The following is a 15,860-nucleotide window of genomic DNA, read 5'->3' on the forward strand; positions in this document are numbered from 1 at the left end:
GCAGAAAGTCACCAGAGATTATGAAGTGTTTCCTTAGTGCACCAAGCTGCAAGTCAATTTTTTGTTTGGGCTATGAGGAACTTCAATCACTATGGTCATTTCCGGCAATGAAGCCCAGCCACTAAAAACTGAAATTAAATGTGCCTTCCAGTAGGAAGAACTTTACAAAGAAAGAAGCTGCAGTCTTGTGCTTTTGCAACAGCAAAAGTGCTGAAGCGCTATACCTTGAAGACAAAAAGTAAGCAAAAACAAATGAAAAATAATCCATTGTGCACCCAAGAAACAAAAGTGCACAACTTTGCAATAATCTCACAGAAACTGCATAAGCAAAATTAATAATAATCTTCACTAAGGTCTCAGTGAGTTGCCTGAGCTAAAAATAGCCTTTCTAGAGAAGAGAAGGAAAGAAAAAAAAAGACACTCTCACTTGCTAGACCAGGTACCTATCTTTGACTTAAGCCCTCCTTTACTACAGACTTCTTGTGAAACTTTGGACAAGTCGTTTGCTTTGTCTGCACCTCAGATCTTTATTCCTGCCACACACACACCTTTGCCCTTTAAAGTAAGGCTACCTAGACTTGTCCCTGTCACCTGACCAGTCACTTCTCTCTGCTGCCACCCATCTGAACACTCAGAACAAAATCCTTTCTAATAAGGTCTTGAGTCAAATCAGCAGTTTAAGCAGAAGACTCATACTCCAGAGTACTTGCTGGTTTGGTTTGGGTTTTTTTAGTGGGGGAATACCAAACAAACAAACCAACCAACCTAAAACAAAAAAAAAACAACAACCCAGAATGCTACAGTAAGCAGAGAAAGGGAGATGGAAACAAAAACATTCTAACATTCTTCTTCAGCCCTTCTGGACCTGTGCACATTCCACAGTTCTGAATTGTGCAATGGGATTTCTTCCCTTTTCTCCCCCAAAAAGAGGTCTGAAAGAGGAAGAAAGGAGGACAAACAAAGGCATTCTTATTCTTTCGGGGTGTGCAGCTATCCTTCTTCCCTGTCTTTCTTCCGGCCACTCAGATTTGAAAATGTATTCTTACTTAATTCTCCCAACATCAGTTTTCCTATTATATTAATTATTTTTTAGACATATAATGATTCACGTGTCTTTTGAGCCATTTTGTGGTTTACCAACTTCAGAGGCTAATTTATTTTTTGCACCCTGTTAATAAAGTTTAAAGTGAAAATTAACAGTTAACTGTAAGTGTTTAAGAGTGAGGCAGCTAACTGGAATGAGTACAGATTACAGTTTATGACCCATGCATGAATACAAGTCAATGGTTGGGTTTTTTTCTTAAGAATTGTGTGTTTCACACTTCAGACTAAACTGAAAAACAAAATAGCATCTAGTATTCTTGGCCATTTTGTAAAATCCCCACTCCTTTACTTGGTGTGCTCAACACTGTAGTATTTCATTCTATCTTCATTTTGAGAAGATCTAGTTCTTCATGAACCAGAGGGCATGTTTAACTTAATCATGGGCAAGTCTATATTAATTTTATTTGAAGAGGGCTCTTTTTTTTGGTAACATCTCAGCTCTCAACTTTCTAAGGAAGGTTTTAGATATAGATTATGGGCATCTTCTGCTCAAGGGAGCTCCACAGAAGTCAGATTGTGCCTGAAAATATTTCAGAGTGTGTCAACTTACTATCAGGAAGCAATTTTTGCTCTCTATTCAGTATTATCACTACTACAGGCTATAGAACTTTCACTGAGTAAATGTCACATTATATATGCATCCCACTGCTTTATTAAACCAATGAAGTCAAGAGTTGGCTATACTTGGGAGCAATAAATCAGCACAATTTTGTAGAGATTAAAAACTTTATCTACATCCACAACCGTGGATAAAAAGAAAAATCTGCAAAAAATATTAAAAATACTTTGAAGAACTACAGCTAGCTTTAAAGGTGGGCAAGGCTTTATTTCAGCCCAAAAGCAAGGGGGAGGGGAAGGGGGGCAATCGCTGCAGCACCCCGCCGGACCGCTGGGTGGCGCTCCAACACAGGCACCGCGCACAGCCCGGACCCTCCCGCACCCCCCCGCCCCGGTGCTGAGCAGCGCAAGAGCCCTTCAAACGCCCCCGACGGCAACAGCAACAGGCCGAAGTAGAGCCTAAACAAGGGGTTGGAGACTCAAACTGAGGAATCTAAGCTGCTTGCGGCAGAGGTTCGTTAGCAATAAGAGGTGAAACAGTCAAAGTTGTGCTATTTTTTTTCATCTTTGTTCTCTCCATTCTCTTCTATGCAAGGTAGTAGTGGATCATAGAACCATAGAATCATAGAATGGTTAGACTTGGAAGGGACCTTAAAGATCATCTTGTTCCCAACCCCCCTGCCATGTGCAGGGACACCTCCCACCAGCCCAGGTTGCTACAAGCCCGGTCCAACCTGGCCTTGAACACCTCCAGGGATGGGGCAGCCACAGCTTCTCTGGGCTCTATATGTTTTAGAAGGAATATTTTCCACACTTGATGCCCAGCCACATCTCAAACCTTGTAAGGAAGGCCCCACGGGGCAGCTCGTCAAGATTTAACTCTCACTCTGGATAGCTTAAACATCTCTTGATCTGAATGTCCTTTGAGTTTCCAGGGCACATCCCAGATGGCTCTCAACTCCTGACATCTGCTGCCAAACTTGATGTTTGTAGACAGTTAAAAGCAGATTTTTAATTAATACTGTTATGGCAAGACCTCAGTTCTGCTTTCCTAAAATGGAATTTCCAAAGTCCACTTTTTCCGAAGACAGAGTCAGTTAAAACAGAAGATGTTCCTCACAAACACCAAAACATCAGTTCTGCACGCCTCTTAAACTCTTGATTCCCCTTTTGCCCTTCATTAAAGCTTCCAGACATCACTCCCACTCTATGCTTTTTGATGCTATCCTAGCTGGCCATTTTCCTATCTGCAGCACCAAACTTGTGAGCCAGGTTCTCATGTGGAACCTCAGTGCTGAACATACGGCACCTCTGCCACCGTTACTGGTACCAGGCATCCCCCTATTCGCATCGTCCCCTCTCTCCCTTACCTCAGTGTCACAAGCCATAGCCTTCCACCCACTCCATTTTTCACAGCTGGGTACAAGTCTGCAGTCGCCTCTAAAAGACTCTCTGTGATTTAGCCTTACTCTGTCAGCTTATATAGACATCATTCTTTGATAGCTGTCCTGCCTTTAACTGCCTATTTGTCCTTTTCTACGATTATGGTTTTCACGTTCATGCAGACAACACCACACCAAAAAATTCCTGCAAAACTTTGTCACAATCCACTTTAGCTGTGTGGGCTTCAGAATGTCGCTATACAATACAAGTCAACTTTTGTTAGGCAAGATTACAGTTCATTTCTTTATAGACAAATATTTTCTTTTTCCTATTTTTGTTCATTTCTGTCAGTCAGGATATGGACTTGGAACAAAGTGCAGTGTTTGCCTACATATGTAACATTAGGGGTGCCAGGTACCAATGCAATATAAAAAGTAGCTTTTTATCCCTCTCATACTCCCTTTACCAGCTCTGTTTTCATGACAGGGCATTTAAGCATAAGATCTCATAGCTGCGTCATGCAAGAAGTCACCAGCAGTTAAATCACAGAATCACAGAATGGTCAGGGTTGGAAGGGACCTCTGGAGATCATCTAGTCCAACACCCAACTACCCCCAACCCTTCTAAAGTAGTAGCAAGTCAGAACCTGCTTATATTAGGCATTTGGCACTCCACACACACAGCAACATATTTTCTTACACCATTCTGAATCTGGCTGTGGTACCAAAAGTTGTTTTGACGACTGAACCTGACAAATGCAACCGAGACTCCCCAGATGAACACACACATTTGGTGATAACTAGAACTGGTTGGCTGATAGTCAGCAGGCCAAGCCATGGGAGTTTTATGTGCTTAAGAAACCGGCCTGTTTCAACTAGAGCATTCAAGTAAGTTCTCCTTGGCTATTACTCACCTAGAGTGTCCAGTCCACCCAGGCACCCACTCAGCATCTGGGCAGCAGTCCTGTTGGGTCTTAGCTCCGCGCTATGTGCTCCCCCTGAGAGACTGAGGAACTACCCTTTCTTGGCCACACCGCTGCCCTGTGCTGCTGTTTTTAGGTTCAAAAAACACGGCAGCGGTGTGGGTAGGAGGCAGGTAACAAAGAGATGTCTTGTGCGCCTAAAGGCAGGGCTGCGTAAACCCACTAAGGCTCGTGGAAGCAGCAAGTGTAACCGCCGCTGGTGTATTTCTGTCAGTTTAACTAAACCCAGGTGAGACACTGCCAACAAACGTGCTGTGCTTGTAATCCAGACAGCACTGTTTACAGACAGCTGATTTGAGAGCTTCCAGTTTTCCCTGAAAGGATTTCCAAGTATTTACTACAAAATGTCTTCAAATGTATTTATTTATATATCCTCTAATGGTGGATGCTGCCACATCTGTAAAGAGTTTTGGAGGTTTTACCAGAGCTTTCCCAGAAAGCTACATCAGAAGTGGCATTAATAGTGAATCAATATGTCAGAAAGATATAAATTGAAAAATATTTTACTATCCTGATTAACTCCAAACCATTTCTATATACAAAACAAAAATAAACTTCTTAACCCACTGAATAGCAAACAGCAACAGAGAATTTGAAAGAATTGAATACGGAAATAATATTCATTGTTGACTAGATCTACCAATACTGATTTTAGAAAGTAAAGAATAAGCTGCTTTTGGTATCTTACCTCTCTCATGCATCACCCGGACAGAACATAAAGTAGCCAAAAGAAAATACATGCCTGTATGTATTTGCAAGCATATATGAGAATGGTCTGCATTTTGAGGTGTACATATTTTAAAACTATTGTGATGGAAACAAATTCATAAATCACAAGATTGTGCAAATAATTGAAATATGGATTGCTGCAAGACTTTGTAATTTTAGTGTCTGGCAAGATCAGAAAAATGAAATTTAACATAATTCTGGTAGACAGACAGCTTAATAAATGCATGTCTGGATCTACCTGAAATATTGCACTCCAAGGAGATTCAAAGACAATGATAATGACTACAAAGAGCTGCAGAGTAACAGAGATTTAGGTAAGAGGCTGTGGATTTTTAAAGGTTTGTCACTGTGGTCTCTATTTGAACCAAGGCTGCACACTTTTGGTTTTGAACCCAGTCTGCTATGATAAAACATAAAGACAAACTTGGACCTAGACTTTAATATCTGGGCTGCATGTCTGGAGGGACAGCAGTTTGACCGACAGTTTAAACCAAACAATGACCAACCTGACACAAGCTATTCAAATAATGTAATTATGTGGAAAATTCAGCATCATTTTCAATTTCAGATATATTATAGAATCAATAGTTCTCGTAAAAGACCATATTGCAAAACTCCAGGGATGACTCATCTATTAACGTGTATATTTTTCTTGCATTTCAGTCCTCTGGACTGTTGCACATTTGTCAAATTGTTATTCCCTTGGAATATAAAGCCTGTACTAGCCGAAAGGGAGGGAGCCTGAGTGCTTTCCTTCCGATGGAAGTTTGAGAGATTCTGCACCTGTAGTTTGTTGAATCTGCTCTATCTCAGTGTATTGTTTGTGGCCACATTTAGTCATGATTAACATTCAGGCAGCAGCTGCTAACAGGTTAAAATACTGTTATGAAATACTTAGGATTTTAGAATAAAATTTAGTAGCTGAATAACCAAGGCTAGATTGCCAACACTTTTTCTTCAGAGCTTTGCAGGCAGAACTAACAGTACAAGCCATTAGTCAATCTGCCTGTCTCTTGCCTTTGCATGCATCTTGTGGAACAAATATGTAGCAAGGGATTGAACCATTCAGACTAACAATCTTTATGAGTCCAGTACACTTCATGAGCAGTCTTCTGTTACCAAAAACACTTCAAGCAAACCAGCTGGACCACCTGTTCCACTATACACTTAATTGGAAAATATCTGCTTGGAAGATTCTCATTCTGAGTTTCAAAAAATACTACATTTTTAGTTACCGTATGCTTTTTACCTCCTCAGCCTGAATTTCCTTTTAAAATGCTTTCCTTCATGTTGCCTGGCTAGTAGCACAAACCACAGTGTGGATCCAGTGTACGCATACTTTAGCCTTGTGACAGCAGCCAACAAAATTTACACACTCTATACTGTAAAATCCACTTTTTTCATTATTACTGACAAATAAGCTATACCTAACTTTAAACTTCCTGGACTGCAGATCATGCTTGTGGTTGGGCAGGGAGGCTAGTTCAGACTCTTCTCCTACACACCTTTTTCATTAGGAAACAAACTGCAGTTTTATGAAAAATTTCTTGGGGTGCTTACCTAAATAACTCATTTCACAGGTAACATTCTCCTTGGTTGTATCCATATAATCCTGCCTCAAAAGGTATAGCAGAAGTAATTACAGTTCCAGCACATAATCGCAGAGCAGTAAAAGATGAACACACTCCAATTCTATTAACTGTTCCTTCCTTTTTCTCTGGGGGGGGGGGGGGGGGGAAGAAAAGAAAAAACCTTCTTTGTGAACATTTTGCATTAACATGAGACAAAGGAGGAAGCTGCACATCACTGGAACACAGCTTCCTCTTCTAGCTGAGATTTATTCAAGCACAGAACAGCTTGTTGAGGTCAAGAGAAGGGAGGCATTATAGTTACTACGCACCAAAGATACTATTTTGCTAACCAATTTAACTGTTTTTGCCTTTACCAGTTTTTTAGCTTAAGCTTACTTTTATTGGTGTATCTGATAACTGGATTTCTTGCATTTTAGGATTCAGGATGCTTCTGCCACAATTACAGCAGAAAAGGGCTGTGAAATCTGCGTGGATTTGGGAAGAAAACTGTGCAATTAAATGTCTGTTTAACCTATGTTTTGACCTTTCTACCATAGTGAAACATTCATCCCCAGAAGAACCATTAGTTGTCCACTGCAGTCTTCACTTCTATACACTGGAGCCCTCTTAATTAAGAAGACAGCATAACAGATAAGGAGCCATTTATTATGAGTAATGACAAACAGACGAGCATTGACAGAACAAAAATGGAGGCCTTTCCCTATGAGGCCTTTTCCTTCCTAGCCTCACTACCTCCAGACTGAAAGAGAAGACTATTTTGCAAGTCAACACAGTATTTTAATCACTACAGAGACCGTTAATGTTAGGGTTAACTAAAAACTTGAATAAACATAGATTTAAATAAAGAATAATCTAATTTAGTATTGAGAATGTCTACTTCTCAGAAGAGCGTCCTGCATAAAAAAAAAAAAAAAAATGTACTGTCACTCTCAATGCTTCCAGTAAGGCAAAGTGCAAGCTGTATTCACCCTTTTGGTAAGGGTAAGTACCTGAACACCCTATAGCCATGCATAATTGTTAGCACTGGGAAACAAATTCTGACAGCAACAAAAGAAAACTTTTAACATTTCAAAGCTCTGAGTTATACTAAGCCAAAGATGCTGACAGTTATTGTGCAAATACTTGGAAGTTCTTAAAGTTATGAAGCAATTTAGATAGGAAATTAGGATTAAAATATATCTATACTGTCACTGATAGGTACCTACCTTAGGCAGAGAGTAGCTTCCACTCCAACAACAAGAGAACAAATGCAGAAAGTGGCCAGTGTCACTCTTCTGGGCATCTTCTGTTTGTTTTTAATCAGCTAGTGATAAAGAAGTTTGTAAAAACCTTGACCAGTCAAACATCTGCTTTTAATGAAAAAAACAAAACAAAACAAAACAAAAATATCCATGAACGTGGAGAAAAAAAATGTAAAGGACAGTCTATCAGTTATATTGGTAATACTTTGGAGACAAAGAGTTGGAAAAAAGTCATTGCTCTGCTACCAATTTCCTTTGCTAAAGCAAAGGGACCTCAAGTCTCAAGCTCTAAAGCAAATGTTACCATTGATCCTTAAAAGGGAGAAAGAAAACAATAAACATTAAAACTTTGAAACATTTATACAGTTCTACTTAACATCTGATTTTTGTTAAATAACGCACACGATGTTTTCAGGCTTCAGCTCTTGGTTCTTCAGGCTCTGTTTTGCACACAATATTCTTTAAAAAATTTGCAACCACAGTAATAAAACCACAATGTGTATCATTTATATTTATTAATTACTTAGCAATAATAAAATATAAAGTAGACATACACATATCTTACACTTCTGTCTATTCATTCCCTACCTGGTCTGAAGATGGTCTCAAAAGGTCTTCCATACAAAATTCAAAGGTAAATTAAAAAAATCTGGCCTGTATTTCTTGCCTGGAATCATGCTGGCATTTGCACACTTCACACACTTTTGATACAGCATAATAACACAGAATTCTCATTACTTTAGTAGCTACTTTTGTTTAAAACAAGTTCAGCACCAGTGAAATAACTATTACCTCTTTGTTCTTAGGAGCCAGCAACCAGCAAAGTCTCTACTTCATACTTCAGAGTAGCTTTTAAGATGCTTTTCATTGACAGTCGATACTTAGTTTTTAATCATGTTCCCTTGTTATGTAACACTATTGTCTTAAGCTTAAAATAACACATAGCAGAAAACAATACTCTCATAATGCTATGACTGATCAATAAGAGCATTAATATCAACTTCAGCTGGTATATTTACTTGAAAAAAAGGTTTACAAGAATTTATTGTAAATCCCTAAGTTAAATGAAGCTAAGAAGAACCTTTGTTTCAAAGTCTAGAATAGTTGCAGGAGTTTAACTAGCTTCATCAAAGTCATGGAAGAACTATGGTCACTCAATTTTCCAAACTGTAAAAAAAAAGATTTTACCTCACAACAAGGCTTATGCCAATAGAATGTTTTCTGACGTGGTTCATTAAGATGCTTCCTTAAGAAAGAATTAAATTGTACAGAATAAGGAGGAGGTAAATCAGCAAAGTGATTAATCTGTTAAAAAATGCCAAATATAACTCAAGCCACCTGTGTTTTCACTGCCTCCATTCCCCCTCCCCCCTTTTCTCCTCCTCTGAGAAGTTCATAGTGTAGTTCTAACAGAAAAACAAACCTGTCATACACAGCAAGGCATTAAGACATTAAGATCAGAAAAATCCAGCACTGTAGCAAGATTGCAGCAAGAAGTTACCAGACTCCACAGGTCAGAGGCATTCATCCCTTTCGTCCACTCACCTATTTCTAGCAACAGGCCTGCTTGGCATTTCCTTCTCTACTTCAAAGCCCAGTTTTTCCTTGGTCTTCTGTTGAAATTAAATTCAATGCCAGAGTACCTGTCCATATTATAAGAATTACGGTAGTATATTTTTCCAACAGAAGCAAATACTGTGTTATATGATAACACTACAGCCCACAGGTATCTGTAGTTACACTATCTTAACCTGTTTTACTTCCCCTATGGGACTAATCCTCATGTGTTGTACAATTGCATTCAAATTAAGGGATTTGCCACTTGAACTATACCCATGTAGGTCGTATTGCTTATGCTCATGTATAGCCCTTCTACAGGTTACAATTACATCCATTGCTCTGTTAATCTCTATGGCAATTTGCTACGAAATACCTACTCGTCATGCATACATATTTTCTTCCCTTTTGTGCACTGTACTAATTTTGTACTAGCAAAGGCGCTAGAACGTGTCATGTACAAATATATCTCAAAGAACTGAAAGTTTACTGTTCTAGATGATTCCAGGAAAAAAATCTTTGTTGCCAAGTACTTTATATACCTCCTAATCAACAATTATCAGCCACAATTTGAGGTAAGTGGTATCAACTATGATACAGTCTGCAAATTGTGAGCAAAAGCAAAGAATTTACCAGTTTAAAAGGTGAAACAATTTTAAAAGTGTCATAGTGTCATTCTTTATTTAAAACCAAGTATGTCTGTCCTTTTAAAAACAGCCCTATTTAAAATAAAATGTGAAATAAGGGCAGCCTACACTACAGTGAAATCTAGAATCACTAAGTACAAAATATAAAAGCAGTCCAGGCTTGCTGCAGAAATTTCAGAGAAAGTCAAAACACCAAACTGGTGGGTGTTACTGAGTAAGTGGCTAGAAATAGCATATTGAGTGCTGAACCAGCTTTTTACAACACTAGCTTCATCTGCAGGTGCAGAAAGAAAGCTAATTCTTCATTTCAGTTTATTCAACAAGTTTATTTTGATTCCTGGTTCATTCAGAGATGAGAACTAAACTGGGATTTGAAAAATGAAGCCAGCTTGCTTTTCCCTTTTCCAAACTATGAGCAAAATCAAGATGCAGGATGATTAACTTGTGGGAGGATAAGATCTGGTAGTATTAATATCTTGTAAGCTGGGGGAGCTAACTGAACAGAAACCATCAGTTAAAAGCTCACAGCATCTAATAAACAAAAGATCTCAAATAGTACTTAATGACTTAAACAAAATCAAAAGTTTGAATAGATATATGTTGACATATCTTAAATCAATGACTACCCCTGTCCTTCTGACTGAATAAAGCAATGTCCTGCCAAGCACAAGGAATCTGCTTTTATTTAAGAAAAGGATTAAGAATTATAAATGTAAAATAAGATTAAAACAAATCATGTAAATTAAGATTTCCTGCTTGCCATTTTAAATCATGAATCAATTATTTAAATATCTGGTTTATGCCAACAATAGAAAAAGGAAGTAGTGAAAACAATATTTTAACTTCTGGCATCAGATTTATATACAAATAACCGTTCTCAAATATATGTCCTTGTTTTCTTCAAGTAAAATACTGCTGTTTATTTTCTTCCAGTAACAGGCCAGCATTTCAGAAAAGGCAAATCAATTACTACCTGCCTCATATTTCACATCCTTGTATTTGTTCCAAGGATTGAAAACTGACACAGCGGTGCATCTCATGACTGCTTTCCATCAGGTATATTAAACTGATTGTCAATTAGGTCAGGCTTTGCAGGTAGCAAAGCAAAAATTTCTCACACTCAGTTCTTTAGAAATATCAGCTAGAAAATCTTGGTTTTCATTTTAGTTTTACCTTTCCCATACCTCTTTTGGCATTCAAGCCAGTCTTTCATCATTACTTTAATTTCTGCTGTTTTCATTTGCTGCCATATTTTGAAGTCAACTGTTTCTCAGTAATAATGAGGGAAGAAATCCCATGTATTCTGCAAAAATTATGTCCATGTTGTGTAAAGTGAACACCTCTCAGGTGGGAGTTTTACCGTGATCCTAACATTAACAACTAGGCAAAGTCTTCGTTTCCCAGCTTGCTATCTGGTTAAGTAATAGTTTAAACTTATACAAATAGTTTAGAACAAGGTCATTCTGGCTTACCCAGGTCTTAAACAGTGCCTTCCTGCCAAAAGTCTGAGTAAACACCATCAGAAGAATCCATAAGGATTTCCTCCAGTTCCAGAAGCTGTTTTACCATGACCATTCCTGTCAAGGCTGATTCATACCAGAAATCTTATCCAAAAGTCATGTCAAAACACTTTGTTTAGGTGTCACCCTTCATTGAACAACTTAGTCTACCTCTACATACCTTCTCCTTGACTCAAGCAATCATTTTCCATGCTTCATGTCATAACCAAAACCTTTATCTGTGGTCAGTGACCTAGGTGGAGTACTACTGGATTTATTAAGGAATGACAGACAGACACATGGCAAGGTTTGAACATTAAAGCCATTGTGGTTTCATGTATCAGGGAATGAAAGTCAGGACCAGCTCCTATTTCTGGCTCCAGTGCAGCCTTGCTCTGGCATCTTGGGCAAGACATTTTAGCACCATGGACTGCCACACACATCCATCCTAACTATTTAGACTCTTACAGAAGAATGGAGATTCTTACCTCTACAGGAGATCACCAAGGATTAGTGTTAACCCAGCAGGACTCTGATCTTAGTTGGAGATCCAAACATTGCTACAATACAAGCAAATATAAACATTTTCATCATACTCCACAGGGATGTATGTTCTGAAGAGATGTGTTGTAGCAGCTGCAGCAATTCCCGTACCAGGTTTCTCTCTGTTTGCCATGGTACTGATTCACTGGTCCATTTTTTTCTAAGAAATGCCCCTTCTTCACACACACACACACACTTCCCAGTGAAACATGAGCCCAAAAACATTTGAGTAACAGATAAACTTTTGAACCTGTTATGTAGGAGTAGTCTTGAACTCACGCAAAATACTTTTGGCTAGACTGATGTGTTCAGCCCAGGTTTAGTCCTCTGCTTTATTTATAGGTCATACCTAATTGGGAACAAAACAGCTTTTAGTCCTTGTTTCGCTCTTATTCAAGCCAGCAGGGAGCTATGAATCAAAGACAAAATGCAGTGAATTGCCATCTCCTTTTTCCCAAATTCTCTCTTAACAAGGAATTTTCAGAGCATTTGCTTTTATGATACACATCCATGGTACTGGCCAAATGTTACCTTTCCATGCAAAATATGAAGAAGCAATTTGGATTTTACTACTCACAAGCAAATTCAGTCAAGGTTTATTCAAAAAGAGACTCCTTAGAGCAAACTACTTATGTATCAGCAAATGCACAGCAAAAACAAGTGTAAGGGAGGAGACCGGTACACCACAGCTCAGCAAACCTTTTCCTGGTGACAATTTGGGTCCAGAACACAAACCCTTAAAAACACTTAGCCTTTACTGTTAAGAAAACAACTTGTTGGCTAGATATAAACTGCAAGAATCTCAAGCCTGAAACATTATAATGGACATATAAATGGTCCCTGTTTCCCTAACAGGAACTTTTTTCTAAGCCTAAAAACTGATACCTCACATTGCTACCATTTAAAATGTCTCTTCACTGACTCCAGCATGTAAAATTAGATGAACATTGCAGAACATGTTACAGGGAGCTATCTCTATCTTACCACCAGCTTTTTGTTTTTGCCAAGAAGCTGAAGTAGGGGAGCAGATGTTGCTAACTGCGAATCCAGCTGGAAGACTCTACTGAACAGAAACTATCTACTAGTGTAATCTGTGATTTGTGTTGTGAATGAGGAATTGGGGGAGAAAGTCAAATGAAACACATCATATTCAAGGAAAGTAAGATGCTGAATTTGAAACCTTGATCCTTTTTAAGGTGACAGAAAAACTTCCAGGATTTCCTATTCTAACCACAAGATGAATGATTATGATAATATACCCTTGCCAAGGGAAAAGATTAATGCAGTAAGGGCCACAGCAAATGGCTGTAAGATCTGAACAGTCATACAAGAAATGGTCTCAGGAAAGAGAAAGTAATCTAAATTCTTACTGCCCTTCCATTTAACGCAGAGATGGAGAGATGGTTGCCGAGAGAGACATGTTTGCCTGGCAGAGACAGTAAAACAAATTTAAGGAAACGATCTCTCCTATCTCGAGATCTTTTCCTAAAATGTACTGCATGTTACCTCAGCAAACAGTAGGATAAGGTGTTTGTGCATAGGGAGTACAGAAAATAGATATGAACAGAAGAGAATATCACTTCATTGAGCCAGGGAAAGGCTTTTCTCGCTTTTCAGACAGCCTGTTGTGTTTAAGGACAGGCAACGTGAACTGTGAGCCAACAGAGTTCCCACTCTGCTGCAGCATGATGACTTCATTTCCATGACGGGATTCCACGGAGTCTTTATTGCTGTAAGGAAACACTAGACTAGTTTATGTCTTGGTCACACACCTGTCCTCACCAGCAGTAGCCATGTTCTACATTTTACAGCTGCACGCAAGGTGACTTGACAGAGCAAGGTTAGAGTACTTTAAGCTGTCAATGCTTCCTGGAATGAAACACATATTACTTTTATAAACTAGGGTTGAATGTGCTGCCAGAATAAAGGAATCCAGGTCATCTGTGCCAGCTTAAACCATATCCTTTCTCTCCCAACCCACAGCCTCCTTATGTTCCTTAGAAGGAAAATCGTACATGAGCCATAGGAGATCATAGAAAACTTCCCTTCTTAAGTAAGATGACTGCCAGCGAGTGACCTACTGTTGAACAATTCAGGATGATTTTGATTAATAGAATGTACTAGAAATAGAGTTGTTTCATATAACCTTTCAGTCTTCAATGCTGTAGTTAGGTCCTCTATTAATAGAACTGTCAGAAATGTGTACTCATGCCTGAACTGACATCAGGTACAGAAAGTTGAGTGAGTGAATTTAGTGCTGGCTTAACTGACATTGTGAACAAAGCCTACCTTTTATTCCTGAAAGAGAAATACCATCCACAACAGCGTCACTTCCCATCAACACGCCTGAATTCCAATCTGGGTGACTGTCTCTTAGCATGATAAGTTTACAAAATGTACTTGCACATGATAGCCTCCTATGTTTAAATGGATAGATTGTTTTTTAAGATTGAATGAACCTGACTGAAGCAATACAAAATACAAATACAAAACACATTTAGGAATTAGATTCAACCTACAAAGGAGAAAGGCTTTCACAAAGTCTTTCTTCAGCTAAGAACACCATTTATGAGATGAATTTCAGTAATAGTAGCATACACTGTGGGATGTCTTGTATCATCCTAGTTTAATCATTGAAGAGGACACAAATTTAATCAGAACTGCAAGAATATCTGGGAATAGTATTCTGATTAATTGTACTAGCACAGTAATGAAACTCTCAGACTATACTAGGGCTTCCAAATTGTAGCATGGGAAATGACTTTAGCACTGCCAACTAAAAACATCTCTCTTATAGGCTAGTTCTTTCCTTCATTGCAAGCCAAGTTTGGTGTTCACAAACAAAATAAACCCCTTGTAGTAGAAAAAATAGAGCACACTGTTTTTCTAAAGGATTTGAACATTTTGGCAAACCGATACAGGATAAATCCCTATGTAGTAATTTATTTCTGCAATAGAGCAGGGAGTTTCCTGCTTTTTGTCACTGGTAATAAAGGTTCATCCAGTTAGTCAGAAACTGCATTTCCTTCAGAATTAAAATGCAAAATCAGAGAATCCAGTGGGATGCTCAAAGCATATGGCAGAGGAGCAGAGCAGTCCATACCTTTTATACTGTGATAAACAGGCGTGTGAGACTAAAATATTTTTTACAATCAACACATGAATATACAAACAACCTGTATTTTTGTCAGTCCTTCCCATACCATTTACTTAATTCTTTGTGATACTCTCTTAATTTTTAGCTCTTCCTCTCAGCAGTGCCTGTCCTCAGACTTGCAGTCACCTTCCAAAACCTCCTTTTCTGAAGGCTTTTGCTGGAGATCCAAAATCAAGCCTACGTCCTTCAAGGATAAACTGACACAGGAGAGCCCCTTTACCTCACAAACACAGCAAGGAGTTTGACTTAGGCTTTTTATACCTCTTTCTCTTTCCTGGGCACATCTTCAGCAGCGAGCTCCCCCTCACAGAAGCATCCCCTTCACACCCACAGACAAAAATCTACATTCTGCAGCAATCCTGCATAAGCAACTTTCATCCAGCAGCTGCCAACTCTTTTTAGCCTGTTCTTTTTAGCTGCTCTTTTTAGCCCCTCCTCAAAAACTCATGTATTTTACGGGGTTGGGGAGATTGCAGCAGTCTGAGGGCAATCAGGGCTTTGAGGAGTGAGAACATGCCCAGATAGCTTTTGTTACCTACTGCCTGTGTCTACCAGCCTTGTGCAGTGTGGTAACTGAGGGAAGACGCGTCTCTCACCGGGAGCAGCCAGCTGCCCCTCAGGAGGAGCCCCTCTGCCCTCAGTGCCATGGAAGGGCAGCCAGGAAAGCAGCCAGCAGCACAAACACCGTGCTGCGGAGGGACGGTACGCTACGCCCCTCCCTGAGGAAAGCCCTCCTCATGCCGTAGCTCTCTCCTCCCTCTCTCCCTGCAAGCTAGGCCTTTAAAAGCGAGGGGAAGAACGAAGGACCTTCTCAACATGGCGGCCGAAGGACGGCTCGCCCCGCCTCCCCGCCCCACGTCCACTCTCA

The sequence above is a fragment of the Vanellus vanellus genome (genome assembly GCF_965231255.1).
Source record: "Vanellus vanellus genome assembly, chromosome: 19".
Classification (NCBI taxonomy): domain Eukaryota; kingdom Metazoa; phylum Chordata; class Aves; order Charadriiformes; family Charadriidae; genus Vanellus; species Vanellus vanellus.